Source organism: Manacus candei, unplaced genomic scaffold, assembly GCF_025592945.1.
Source record: "Manacus candei isolate 608988 ecotype Guabito, Panama unplaced genomic scaffold, ASM2559294v1 h1tg000114l, whole genome shotgun sequence".
NCBI lineage: Eukaryota > Metazoa > Chordata > Aves > Passeriformes > Pipridae > Manacus > Manacus candei.
The window spans coordinates 1,725,179-1,740,205 of NW_026138162.1; the positions used below are offsets into that span (position 1 = coordinate 1,725,179).

Genomic DNA, 15,027 nt, shown 5'->3' on the forward strand with positions numbered 1-15,027 from the left:
TTAAAGCACAGTTGAAGATATTATCTGTAAAATCTTGGTGTTCTTTGCAGTATCAGGAACTGCTGTTAGCCAAAAACTTATTACAATTACATATAACACATAATAGCATCTTTCAGTATTTTCTAAGGTTTTTTGTCCATAACTCTCACCTTATAATCTTAATTTTCAGACATTTAGCATGAAAGTCAACAAGTAGTTGTGTTAGAACATATCTTTTCCACTATTTGACCCTTGGAGACAACGCTTCTTGTAGTCACAGTTCCATCTGTCTTCAGCTTTGATTTCCTGAAGAAGTTAATTGATTGTAATCTTTTTAACAGGATTTTTCAGTTTCTGTGACTCATTAGGGAATTCGCATCCCACATTGTAACCTTCCATGTCTCCTTGCAACTAAAATTTTTGGTAGGAATCAAAAAAATTTTACTTCAAGTACAGAAATCAAAACCAAGTAGAAGCATAATATAAATACTGTTTAAGAGCAGAATACTGGTTATGCCGTAAACTAATTGGGTTTGCATACTTACATAAAAATAAATACTCCACTAAAGCATAACTCACTCACTTTGAAACACCTTAGAGTTCAGTTTTTTAAGGTTTCTAGTTGTATTTTAAGGTACAAGAAATTTATGGGATAAGGACACTATGAAGAGTTTTAATTATAACATTTTTTCAACAGTAAATAGATTTGATTGCAAAATTTTATTAATAATGATTCAAAAATGAGTTACAAAGCTTTCCACAAGAAATCAATGCCTGAATTTTTTGTGGTATTTTGATTTTGAAAGCAGCTTTTATTTTTATAGTGAATTCTTTGGAGACTTGTAATTGACACAAGAAATGTCATTTAAAGTGCAATTAGTTCAACTGGAAACATTCATGTCAAAAATATTGTCCTTTCTCTGGATACTATAGACGCTCCACTACCATGAGAGATCATCTTGGGTGATTTTCATTCCCTTAGTTTAAGATTAATCTCATAATATTCATGTGTAGTCTTAAATGACTAAGTCTGACTTCTCAGAGGTTACAAGCATTTCCAATAAAATTGTTTGTTTGCGGGAACTTTTATTGTAACATGCACTCGTGCACTGAATGACAAATGTGGAATGAGGTTTTTGGATGGAATAAGTTATAAGAGACAGTTGAGTTGTTTGGGGGTTTTTAACTGTTATTTAGTTCTGGGTTTTTCTTTTCTGATCAGTAGGATTGCGATGTCTACCATTTCATTTCTAATACATTCGTTGATTTTGGCTTGTTACTTAAGACCACATTAAGATTTATAGCTGCATTTGCAAAGTGGCTATGCTAATTCAGACCTTAGCCAATTTTGTATTTGAATGCTAATCAGCATGATGTTATATTTTCATTTTGCTGTTCTCTTTTCCATTTAATTTTATTGGATATCACTGAAATTCATATATATATTATGCTTAACTCCCAAAATTATAGGGAACTCTTAGCATTCAGAAGGTTTTGATTTGGTGCTGAAAACATTTGTATTTACAGAATATAATTTATAATAGAACACATTTATTTACCTTTTTAATGAATATTTATATTTTTTTTCAAATTTGGGATATGTTTACTGCAATAACTTTGGGTCAGCACTAATAACTGTACCATATGTCTCTATATTTCTGAACCAGGTGGCTGGCAATCATGTCTCCAGATGAGCAGTGGTTCAGTGACAGCAACAAAAAACCTTCTTGTGATGTGCACATATTGCTATAAACAATCCCTGTTTTCTTCTTTGACTTGCTTATTTCTGAATACCATTTTAGTATCAAACATCGTATTTTTAGATGATCATTCAGTATTGGATAACTAGAATTTTTTAATATATGATCGACAGTTATATATTACTGAACAAAGAACATCAATATTAGCATTATCCTCTCTGCAGTTCTGGTTAAGTTGCTAATATTGTACATCTCTTACAAGAGTACTTGGCCTTGTAGGTGCTGTGTTATGTATTTCTCTAAACTTACATGTAGTCTGAACAAACCTATTTCCAGAAGCTCTACTTTTACCTACCAATTTTTTTGTAGAAAGAAAACTTTTTCAAAATGTCAATCGATCTGTGGCTGTACTTCACACATGCAATTCTTTTCATTCCAACATATATTTTCTTTCCTTAGACTCCTAAAAATTTTTACAGCCAGTAGTAGAGTCAGCCTAAGATTTTCAAAGGCTTTTCGTCAATGTAATCTCTGACTTTATAAGTACTAATCTTTTGCTCACAATATTCAACTACAAAGAAAGTGGTAAGGTAGTTTTCAGTGGTTTTTAGTTTGTCTCGTGGTTATAACTTCTGAGTTGCTTCAAGATATTACTGTGTGTCTTTTTTTGCATATCCAGTAAATACTGTATATAGTGTGAATTTCTAATACAAATGTTTTCCTAAGTGTCTCAAAAAAACCCCAAACCCAACCTTTGAATCCTTTCATTGGAAACTTCATACTATTAGTCAAAGAATACAGAGTTATTTATTTTCCTTAAAGTTTGAGAAGATAAAGTGACACATAGACAGTTTACCTAAGCTGGCTTGTTACTTTTTTTTCTATACAGACATACATACAGAGAGAGATATGTTTAAGAACATGGAGAGTTCTGATTTTAATGCAACTTCATGCAGAAAGAATCGTAGCTTTTTTCAGTCATAAATCTTGAACTTATATATAACCGATTGTTCTAGAGGGGAAATCTTTCTTTTATGAATAAGCTTGAATTAGTACTGGTACATGTAAAGCTTTTTTTTGAGACACTACCATGTTGGTTTTATTTTGACTTTGTCTTCATTAAGAAACTTGGAATTTATACATTACCTCTTACACATCTTTAACAAGCTTTGAGACTTTTTTCTAAAGTTGTCTCTTGCTAAGTATAACAAAAATCCTAACTAGACTTTAAATGTCAGCCTAGAGCACCCTGTCACAGAGAACATTATAGACTGACTATAGTCCTAGACCATTCAGTAAATTTTGTTATAGCACTTCTCTCTATGGATTTTGTTTTATTGTTTGGATGATATATATTTGTCTCATAAAAAAATTTCTGAAGTGACATTTCTTCTAAAAATCCTATTTACAGGAATATTTTTGATATACATTTAGAAGTACATTTTTATATCTACTAAAAATTCAGATTTGTCAGTATAAAGAGTTCTCAAAAAGAAAATTAAAGCTTGATGTGTTCTATGACTGGGGGTAGCAGCCTGAGCTGTAATACTTCAGCTAAACATTTTTGCTTGATTTGAGCTGATAGAAAATAAATACATTTCTCCCTGAATTGGTTGTCATCTTATGGAATGAGATAATTTTATGCATTATGCCCCCATTTTTCAATAAAAATAGTTTTCAAACCCTGCAATTTAGAAAACATTTATTAAAGAGAAGACAGTGGTGTTTCATGGGTTCTGTGTGGCTGTATGTATGGTGTGTTTGCATGACATATTTAACCTAAGGAAACTTGCTTTACTGAAAAGGCAATTACTAATAAATGAGAAGCCATTAAGGGCAGCTTAATTCATAACTTTCTGTGATTACTGTGTCATTCCACAGTCTAGGTCCTTCCCAGCTATAGAGCAAAAGCATTTTTTGTTCACAAAAACAACCTCAAATTTCACTTCTATTCTTGAAAAGAAATTAAAAATTAGCAATTTGGCAAGAAATAACTAGATGATTTTTAAAAGTCTCTTCCAACCTAAACCATTCATAATTCAGATCATAATTCTATCATTCTCTTATCATTGAAAATAGACTGCGTGCAAGTGTTTGCAAGTGTCATCTAGACCACTAAAACACTTCATTACATAGATGAGAAATAAGAAATAATATACAACTTTTGATTTTCTCTATTCTAGTTTGGAAAAAAAGTCATAGAAATGTTGCCTTGTGCTTTTGCATATGGAAATGTCGCTGCTCCACCGAGGCAATGAGTCTATGTGTATGAATTCTCCTAGAACAGTCACCACATGTAAGGAATGCAAATTATGTAGTTCTGTCCCTAGAATATTCATTTGCTCACTGAAAAGTTTTTCTTCCCCTTGAATTACTCATTCACAGTGTATGGATCAACCCATGTTAGCATCAGATAAGGAATGTTATCCTGACCAAGTTTAGCTATTTTGTACACAGTAAAATGATTTTGTAATGTGAACCACTGTGTAAAAAGAAAGAGGGAGGAAAAGTATTTTGAAAGATTTACATAAATTTCTTTTTTCTCTGCAGACTCTTTTTAGTGAAACAGCTGTAGCTTGGATTTCATTGTGTGACCTTGGTGCTTACTGTCAAGCCCTTCAAATAGCTGTTAGATTTGGCAAGATTAAAAGGTAAGTGGAATATTAAATGTTAAAGCAAATAAGAAAACAGAAACCTATGTATTTAGTAAGCATTGTTATTAAAATTATGTATTAAAATGACTGATACCTTCAATGGGAGAGGCTCTGAAATCTTTTTCAAAATGTATTGCTTTGCTTAATTTGTTCCTGGTAGTATCTAAGTCATCAGTTAAAAAAAAAAACCAGCAACAAAACCTCTATATAGAGGAAATAGAGAAGTGGAATAGCAAATAAATTGTTCTCTTTATAACTTGATATCATTAAAGCAAGAATTCAAGTTTTCAAATCTAGATGTGACAGGATGGCAAATGAAAAGGGGTCTAAAATATCTGCTTCATTTGTGGATTTACAACTTAAGCAAATGTAGTTCTCCCTTTCTTTTCTTTTGTTTGGGGATTTTAGTTGTTTGGTTGGGTTTTTTTTCTAAAGCAGAAAACAAAAACTGGGTAACCTTAACTGAAATAATCAAGTGACATAGAAAGAGTTATTTAAGCACAAGGCCAACAAAGCTGTCTTGTCAAAGCTTGGTCATTTACATGATGCTGAATGTCTTTTGTGAAATAAGCCTCAGTAAAACCAGTTTCATCAAGTATACCTATTTTACTATTTTGCTAGACAGGTTAGAGAAAGTATATCTATTTGATCAGTCCTTTACACTAGATATAATATGTAAAATGCTTACTTAAAACATTAATTTACTGAACTAAATTAATGCTGTATAAATCAGCATTTCTTTTATCTCTAAGAGAGACATTTTTCATCCTTTACATATTTGTGGGTCAGATATTGCCTCAAGGAGAAAGAAAGTTTATGAATAATTTAAAAATTACCATTTTTGCATCTGATGAGAGCAGTAAGAAGCGCTTTCAATGCTGGTTACATACTCCAGGGATTATTGCTTATTAAAAGAAGACTTTTCCTTGTACTGGGTTCCCCAGTACAAGAAAGTCAAGGATGTTTTAGAGAGGGTCCAGAGTAGGGCTACAAAAACAATCAGAGTACTGGAACTCCTGTCCTATGAAGACAGGCTAAGAGAGGTGGGGTTGTTCTGCCTGTAGAAGAAAAGCCTTGAGGGGGATGTTATCACAGCCTTTCAATATATAAAGGGATGATTATAAGAAAGGTGCAGAGAGCATTTAACCAACTCCTGTACTGGTAGAACAAGGGAAAATGATTTTTCACTGAAAGAGGATAGGTTTAGTTTGGGCATACTAAAGAAATTTTTTATGATATGGGTAGTGATACAGCGAAACAGGTTGCCAGAGAAGTTATACATGTCCCATCCCTGGAAGTGTTCAAGGTCAGGTTGGAGGAGGTTTTATGCAATCAGATTTAGTGAAAGATGTCCCTGCCCATGGCATATGGGTTGGATTAGAAAGTCTCTTAAGGTCCTTTCCAGTCCAAACTCTTCTATGATTCTATTGTGTGTCTGTAATAAATACTTTCTGGAAATAGAATTCATACTTGGAACTTTAGGGAATGTGACCAAATAAGCTTTTGTTTGAATCTCATAAACAAAGTAGAAATCATCATAATGAAATACTAAAACTTAGAATAATAAAAGTACTAATTGTGTATTAATATTAGCATCAATAAATTGAAAGACAGAAAAGTCTCTGGAGAAAAAAATACCCCTACTGTACCAAACTATTAGGAAATTGTAACCGCAGATCTAATATTATGATGATGCTAGTTAGTCCATTCAGATTACTGTAAATTGATTATTGCACTCTACCTTTATAACTTTTTGAAGCACATGTTAATAAATTCTGTGAAAACTGAACCCATAAGCTAATAAGATGTCATTATGTACATTTATGGTTCAGATAAAGAGACCAAGTTAAAATGTGAAAAATAATTTATTGCATGAAGAAAAGGTAAGGATCACTTAGGAACCAAGCATATATTTAGTGTTAATAAGTATCATGAGTTATTCAGTCTCTAGTGGTTGTGGCCATCAATGCAGGGAATTTTTTAATGAGGTGATGGAGACATGTTTCTGCTCTGTATTATTTTTTTGAAACCTTTTCTGTCTATTAGTACTAGCTCATTCTTCAGATAAAATGGTTTGTAAATACATTCTTAGTATTGTTAAAAATTTATTTTCTCCAGTAATTGAACTAAATAAGTCACTGTCAGTAATCTGATGACAAGCAGTTGTTTCTAGTCCATTGAATTTCACTTACACTTGATTTACTATTAGTGTATGAATAAAAAAAGTTATTATAATTTAACAGAGAAAACAATTTTCCTGAAATAATTGTCAATATAAGAATATTTTGGTAATATCAGTCTGGTACTTAATTGTCAGGAATATGAGACATACTTATTCAGGTGATGAATTTTGCTATTCAGTCTTTGTGCCTGATGAAACTAATTCCAATTCATGCTCTCTCTGGTCAAAAGAAGAAATATGACGAGTCTTTGTAACTTCAAATCATGCAGTTTTCCTGGTCTCCGACTATACATGATCTGTTTTATGTATCTGATGGTATTACATTGCACTGCATTTTGCATAAAATAACACTCTGTATCTATTGTAAACATAAATTCATCTTTTTGTTGAGCTCAGGAGTTAAACCTTTAAGAAAGAGGATTTGATATATGAAATCACTTTCTACTTTCTATTTTGATAGGTTTATATACAGTCACTAATAAAATCATCAACACCTATATCCATGTATTGTTGTATACACCAGAAAGGAAGATATACAAAGCAAAAATGTGCAATATATTTTAATTGATTGGCTATAAACTCTCTGATGCATTTCAGGAGGTGAAGATAGTGTTTCTTGATGTATTTCAGGAATAAATCCTTTATATCTGATTAAAACGCAGATGACCATCATAAACTATTGTAATCTGAAAGGGTTGATCTCCTGATGCAATCTTCCATAGGCTTCAGGTTCAGAGCTCAGAGGGAATTTGCTATGATTACTGAATGCAATTTGGGTGCAGATGCAATCTCCCAACTTAAAACTCCCTATGTAAAAGAAAACTCCTTTTTAATATTTCTGATTTTAGAAAAATTCTGTGACTTAATAATAAAATCATTGTTAATGATAATAAGTTATGGAAATGCTACTGAAAATCTGCATAAGAACAAATGAGAAATCTGAATTATTCTGAGATCAGTATCTAATCTAATATTTCAAATCTTAAAGTACTAGTAATGGTAATTCAGTAGTTTTTAGTTCTTAGGTTGTTTACTTAATACATAAGGAGACATATAATAAGCCAGAACTTAGTACAAATGGTTTAAAGACTTATTTCTCTGTGTTTTGTAGATCATCTCTAGATTTTAACAATTGCGGACTAGGATGTTGTATTATGGAATTGCCTTACAAGATTTGTTTATGGAAGTGAAATGATCCTAAAATCTCTTATTTCTGAACATGGTTCTTGGGCTGTAAGAACCTGAGAGTAGTTTGCAGAGACTTTATCCCTTTAGAACAACCAATAAATGTGAACTTTACCATACCAACACTTGTAAATTACTAGGGGGACAGACATTTTTTGGAGTAACAATCACTAGACAAAAGAGACTAAATATTATGTGTCAGAGAGAAAAAAAATGTTATCAAAAAGGTCATTTCCTAATTAACAAATGTTGACTAAAGGGAGCATAGTTATTTTTAATATGTATATATTAATATGTACATATTCATTTGTAGCAAGAATATAAAACTTGCTCTTTCAGTAAAATATTGTACACAGTTTCTGCAAAACAAATTGTCTTATTTGATAGCTGGCATGAAATGCAGGTAACAACAATGGTTTGACATTGAGAAATTAAGCTCAGTTATTTAGTGGCAGGAAACTGCACTCAATGAGCAGAGAAAAATATATATAACTCTCAGTTTGCAAAGAACAGTATTATTCTATAAAATAGTTGCCTGTCAAATGGAGCTTTCTTTAACTTCTGTTATGGAAAAAAGTAATTGCATATTCAATTCACTCTCAGTTGATTTTTTGATAGGCTGAATGTCATCATATGGTAAAACAATTTCCAGAAAATTGTTATTTTTTAAAAGAATATCTGAATAATCCTGAAACTGCAAGATTATTTTTTTTTTAGGTCCCTGGATTTACATGGTCATGCTTATGGCATGCTCAGGTACTCTTCTTGCTAGAGTACTATACCCTTGACCACTAGAATTTCATATCTTAGACTGCTGGATTGAAGAGGTAATTAATATGGAAGAACTGACAGTAGATAAAGACAGTAACAGAAACATTCCTGAGGGTGAAAGAAATTAAAGACTAAATGATCGTAGAAATTTTGTTTTTAGAGTGTATTTTTTAGTGAGTACGTGTACTTTTTATAAATACTTCTATTGCAGATAGTAACTAAATACTAATTCCTCTCCAAGAGGAGAGAACATCAAGGGAAAACCTCTATGCAGAAGAAAAACCAAAGATCTAGAAAGTAAATTACAATTTTTTTTCTTCTTCAAAAATGCAGAGAATAGGGTAGTGCTATTAATTTCTGTGACTGTGGAGAAAGAACATGATCTTCCTGGCCTTTAACTATTACATAGAAGTGAATTGGCAGTGGTTGTACAATTAGGTTAATGGCTGACTGTGATGGAAATTACAAAGACGGGGGAAATGTAATGGGTAAATTGTAACTGAATAATTTCTGATATATTAGAAGGGCTTTTGCCTAAAGAAGGTTAAGTTTACTAAATCCTGAATATGGTAAAACAATTGCCAGCATAATTGTCTAATAGTAATTTTTTCAGCTTTCTAGTCTGAACAAGAAACATTCTCTCTTCAGTTTGCATCTCCATAATTGTCACAGATTTGGTTCCCTGCTTTGCCTTTTAATATCTTTTTCACTCATTTTTTTTTTAATATTCTATTGCTGTTACAGTTGACTGTGTGCTCTCAGGTTCTATAAAGTAGACTGGAATTCTGTGGATTTGTCTATTTCCTAGTCCATTGTGTGGAGCTGTACAAAGAGGGAAGAAATCATAGATGTTTAAGCTCCTCTTAAGAAAGAGGTGACTTGCAGATCATCAACAGGTGCTTTTTGCCTACTGAAGAAATGGGAGCTTTCCTGTTGGTGCACTAAAAAGGTTTTTAAAATATGCAATAATAAAACATTCTTTTTTCTTTCTTAAAAAAATAATGCCCCTTAAAAAGCATAAAATATTTTTCAGGTTCTCTTGGTGTCTTTTCCCTCTTGTTTTTATCAGTGCCAGCAGTTGCAGATTAAATACTTGTAAAAGCAAAAACCTATTAATTGTTCTAAAATGCTGCTTTTTTCCTCCCCCTGATTTCAATATACAATTTCCATTAATATGAAGCATAAAAACAACTTATACATATATACATTTTTACATATATATAAAACCAAAAATGAGCTAATTTTATAGCAGTCATATAGCTGAGAAAATCCAATAACTCACTGGATAAACCGGTCCTTTTTCCGTGTTTCCTTTTTTATTCTCATCCGTATATTACTTTCAGCTCTGTTGCTCGATAATGTGCTCATCTGATCCCTTCATGAATTAAATCCACCTGGTAAGCTTAGATCACACCATAGGGGGAAAAAGAAATAAAAGATTTCCTGCATACTCAGATCTCAGAGGGGTCACTCTAACAACAGAATTGAGGAGGTAACACTCCATGGTAGGAGGAAGGGAGGAAGAACAGGAAAGAAGTAAGAATTGCTCCTTTTACAAAAAGCATTAATGGCAAACATATTTAACACTGGAATACACTGCAAATAAGTTGGTTGGAGCTTTTTGTTAGGTTGGTAGGTTTTTGTTTTGTTAGCTGTTTTTTTGTTGTTTGTTTGCTCGTTTCTCTGGATTTTTTTCCCAACTTTTTGTCAAACAAATATAGTTAGCTTCAAGGTTTGATTAAGTGGCCTTTCCTGAAACTCCAGCTATTCTAATAGTCTAGAAACAATCTACAATTTCACAGCTTTATATTGTGACTATTGTTTAAGTCAGGATTGTTTTTACAGAAAAAATAAAAATAATTAATATATTTCATTTTTTTTCTAGTATTAATGCATTTCTTCATGTGTGATGGAAATGTGCTACTGGTTAAGAATAGCAAATAATATGTTCATTAAGCCACTAGATATATACATTACTGGAAATTTCTGTCTCAGACAAAACTATACTGCTTTTTTTTTACTTGAATGTTTACTGAAAGTCTAAAAATAACATTGAGCACTTTTTTTTATAATTGGTTGTTACTTCACAATCTTTCAGTTGTCTTCATGATCATTCCTATTTTATCAAGATATATTGGTAAAAATGGAATCTGGGAAGTGGAGGAGATATTGATTGTGAAATATTCTGTGCGAGCAAATAAGAAATTCAGATGTTAGCATGTCTGTAATGGTATGCTTCTCTGATTACTTAAAAACAAAGACCACTACCAACATCATCATCACTTGTCCACAATGATTTTGAAGTTCTTGAAGGTTTGGCACCAGGGAAGTTCTCATTATTATTTTAATTAAAATAGATATTACTAGTTCAATAGTAATACTTATTTAGTAAAGTATTACTAAATTTAATTTTGTAATTTGTCTGAACCTTGATATGTGTTATGTTTATATTATGCTTTGTCATTTTAATTTACAAAAGTTCTTCCTCTATTATTCTAATTTCTGAAATATATTCACACTTAGTTCTGAAAAGGACACAAAGATTTTATGCAAAAAAATAGATCATTGAAATCTGCATTCATTTTAAATAGTTGATAAAACTGAATCCTACTCAAGTCATGACTTTTAATTAATAAAGTATGTTTTAGTAATGTTTTAACACTAGATAAAACTCCAGCAGAAAAGCAGCATTAGATTTTTCAGAGTTTTTATATTAATATATATATAAAATTTTCAGTCTTCTTTCATTGCTGGGAGAAATTTTCTTTGGAAGTCATTGAACTTAGTTTAGAAATGTCATCTTGTATTAAAAACAATAAGGCTTAACAATGTGACATGAAAATGGGGCTTCCAGGAGACCTGACATCTGAACTTGTAAAAATTTCATTTGGATCAGAACATGGAAACAAATTTGTAAATTAGGAAGAAATATAAAAAAAAAAACAACCCAGCCACTCAAGAGAAACAAAAAAAAAAACCAAAATAAACAAACACCAAATGAATGAATAAACAAACAAATAAAAAACCTACCAAATCAAAATAACCCATCACAGTGTTCGAAAAGAACTGGGCTCCAGAATCCACAATACTTGTACGTTGACTGAAGTCTAACTGGCTGGGCTTTGTGCATTGTGATTGACAAGCTGTCTTAAAGTTAAACATGGTAATTTTCTGATGTATTGTATTGGTTAGTCGCCAGCAAACGTTGAAGAGCTAGTGACCATCAAATGGTAAACTGATTAAACATTTTAAGATTACAAGAACATTTTGTCTGTGCCAGCTTCTACACCTCTCTGTAACAGTTTTAAAGGGAAGAGCTACTTGGAATATTTTTTTTAAATATGAACAACCTCACATTTTCTCACAGAAAGAACAATATCTCTCAAAAAATATTTTAGGAGCTGATATAAGAAGTTTCCTACGTAAGGGAAGTATTAGCTGTTTAACTGCCAGGAATATCCTACTTTTATTTAATCTGTTCTAAGGAACTGACTGTTAGTGTGCTTCAATATCCTTGTGCTTGGTTTTTGTTTGGGATTTTTGGGAGTTTTTAATTTTCTGAACCTTTTTAATCCAGCACATTTGTTCTTGTTCTATTAATCTCAGTTATAGAGAAGGCCACTTTTTTTTTACTCCTTGGCCTATGATGTGTTTGAAAATCATTTTATCTTCTTGCAGTTTTCTGGTAAGAAGGTAAACCAGACCAACTTTCATCATATGATTTGCAGGTGAAGGATTTATTTTTTTCCTATTACTTTTCTCTAACCTCTTTCTATTTAGTATTTATTTTAGTATTTTAGAGAGCAGTTCTGAAAAAACTAGGCTTAACACCTTTCCAATCACAACCAAAGTAAAGTAATTGTTTTCACACGTTTTCCTGTTCCACACACCCCCCTTCATACAGCTCTATATTGTCTTCAGAAATCACTAAAGATAAAGAAGTAATTTACCAGCTTGTATTTATACGGTTAATTATTTCTGTGACAGGTATAGAAGTTCACTCACATAATTTGTGTGTAAATGCATGTATCCCTAATACAAAACGTTGTAATGTCTGTGTGTTTGTCCTAGTGTGTACTTGATGACCTCCATTGTTTTGAGTTGTCAGGAAATGGGATATTTTTTATTACATTATGCAAGTAATTTTTTAAAATATTTAACAGAACTAGACCCACAACAAACTCTACTTGACACATCATCCACTTCAAGAGGGTTTTCATCAGTGTGGGTTATTCCAGCAATCGCTACCTGAAAAGAACACTAGGAATATGTCCAGAGAAAGTTTCACTGTGTCTGGAAGGCCAGATTGGACGGGTCTTTGAGCAGCCCAATCTAGGGAATGGCATTCCTGCCCATGGCAGAGGGGTTGGAAGCAGATGAAAGTTCTCAGATTGGAACCCAGACAATTCTATGATTCTGTGAATATCCCTATGTTTAATTTAATTCTGCTGTTTTTTCTATCACTGTCTCACCAAAAAGAGTTTCCTGTGAATGAGATTTGTCTTGTAGAATTAGAGCATGGGAACCTACAGTGCAACGGTCTTCATGTGTTCCAGATGCTATCCAAGTAGTGCAGAGTAGTTCATTTAGAACCAAAGTATTTGTATAGGACTTGAAAATATCTGAAATATTCTTTTTAGAGCTTAAGTACAAATTTTTCAAGCTTGACTTCAGGAAATAAACAAGAAAAAATATGCAATTTGTGCTCATTAAAACTGGATCATGTTTGAAGAACAGCCACAAATAATTAAGAGAAAAGTCATCTAATTGAAGACAAAGGTGATATACAGATCAATGTGTTTGTGCTTTATCACAACATCTCACCCTACTTAAAATCAGAGGTTTGCAAAATCGACAGTCCTTAATACAATTATCTAAAAGACAAGATGATTGAATTGAACTTCGCCAGTTCAATTGTTTATAAGTCTGTGTAAAAATACTTTATCAAATTGAGAAATTACTTCTAGGGCAAAAAAAAACCCCAATGAAATAAGCTTAAATTCAGTCATCTGCTTGAAGCTTCACTTTTACCTTAAAGCAGAAGAAGAGAGAAAAGGAGAATACTTCAACATTTATATAAACAAGTATTAAAATTTCTATCCTAAACAATGGATTAGCTTGATATTGTAAATTAAAAAAGCACTCTAAAAATATTTTTGTCTTCTACAGTTTGCGTTAATCTACTATTCCTTGAAATTCTTTTTGACTGCCAAAACAGAAATCCCAAAAATTTGCACAACATGATTAAAACCTATGAAGTTTCCAGGCTTCTACATCTTTTACACAGTCCCAATAAAAGCATCGTTCACTTAATAAATCCTTCTTATAAGCTTCTTATATCTCTTCTCCAATATACACATGCAATTTTCTACAATTTAAAAAATATGTACGCAAAGACAAGAGGTTTATAATTACTGTCTTATATTCTTTGTAATGAACTTATATGAACATTATATTATATTCTCGAGAATGAGCAGCATGGCTTACAGTTCATGGTAGGACAAACACTTTTCACATGAGTGTTGGAGAACATTTTTATATTAATTCAGACAAAATTTCTCACATACTTTAGCCACAATTTAGTACCTTTATGACTATCTAAATTATCTGATCTGGAGCAAAATGTTACTTTATACAAGCATACTTTATCACAGTCATACACAATAAAATCTATTGCTAAAAATATAATTTTTTTCTACAAAATATTTGTTTATAGTCCATATGACTGTTAGTACATGACAGAAAGGAAAAATGTTGTAAAACTGTAAAGCGTCAGCACCGCATATTATTGCCAGATTGGCTGAAAGCCATTCAGCCTACACTGACAACATATAAGAATATATTATTATGGTACCAGGTGATGTTTACACAATTACCAGATGTGCCAAGGATTTGCTCCAGAGTTAAAGCTTCAATGTATATGAAAATAATTGAGTGCATGTTTCTTTCTTGAGCCCTAAATACAGAATTAATCACAACAAGATGACCCATTACCTCACAGATACAACAATCATTTGAAAGATAGACTCTCTAAATCAATTCCCACAGAAGGTAAAACTTTTCAGACTGTAGTCCTTTCTCAGCTGTGGTACCCGTAGTGAGGCAATATGTTTGTCATTTAACTTGGTGCTATCAACAGTTGTTCTGAGAAAGAAAATATTCCAAATAAATCTGCTTATATACTCTGAAGAAAAGTATTACCTTTTGACAGAAAAACAATGGTTAAAAAAGTCTTGTACGTAAGCATGATGAATACTAAGTACTTTTCTGCATTTACTGTTTAACATAGATTTTATCCAGTGTTGTTGGCCCAAAGGATTCATAGATTTCTGTATTTCTCTTGTGAAAAGAGTGTTGAAAGACTACTCATTAACCTGTACGTGTATGAAAAAAGAAAGAAAAAAGGACACAGTTATTCCCCCCTCTTTATTATTTTTTTAGTTGTGAATCTCTCTGTCTCCTCCTATCAATAACTCCAATCTACTGAATTTAGAGTCAGAGCAAAAATATTTATCGCCTTCAAATTTAAACACTTATTTCCACTGTTTTCAATCCC

At 32.0% G+C, this 15,027-nt stretch overlaps 1 protein-coding gene across 3 annotated transcripts in view; it reads left to right on the top strand.

Annotated features, from left to right (window-relative positions):
• MGAT4C (MGAT4 family member C) overlaps positions 1–15,027 on the top strand; it is a 340,168-nt gene that overhangs the window by 82,536 nt on the left and 242,605 nt on the right. For all 3 annotated transcript variants that reach the window (XM_051770060.1, XM_051770059.1, XM_051770062.1), the window contains exon 2: positions 4,230–4,330. The gene's annotated coding sequence lies outside the window, so the exon portion shown is untranslated. The remainder of the gene's footprint in view (positions 1–4,229; positions 4,331–15,027) is intronic.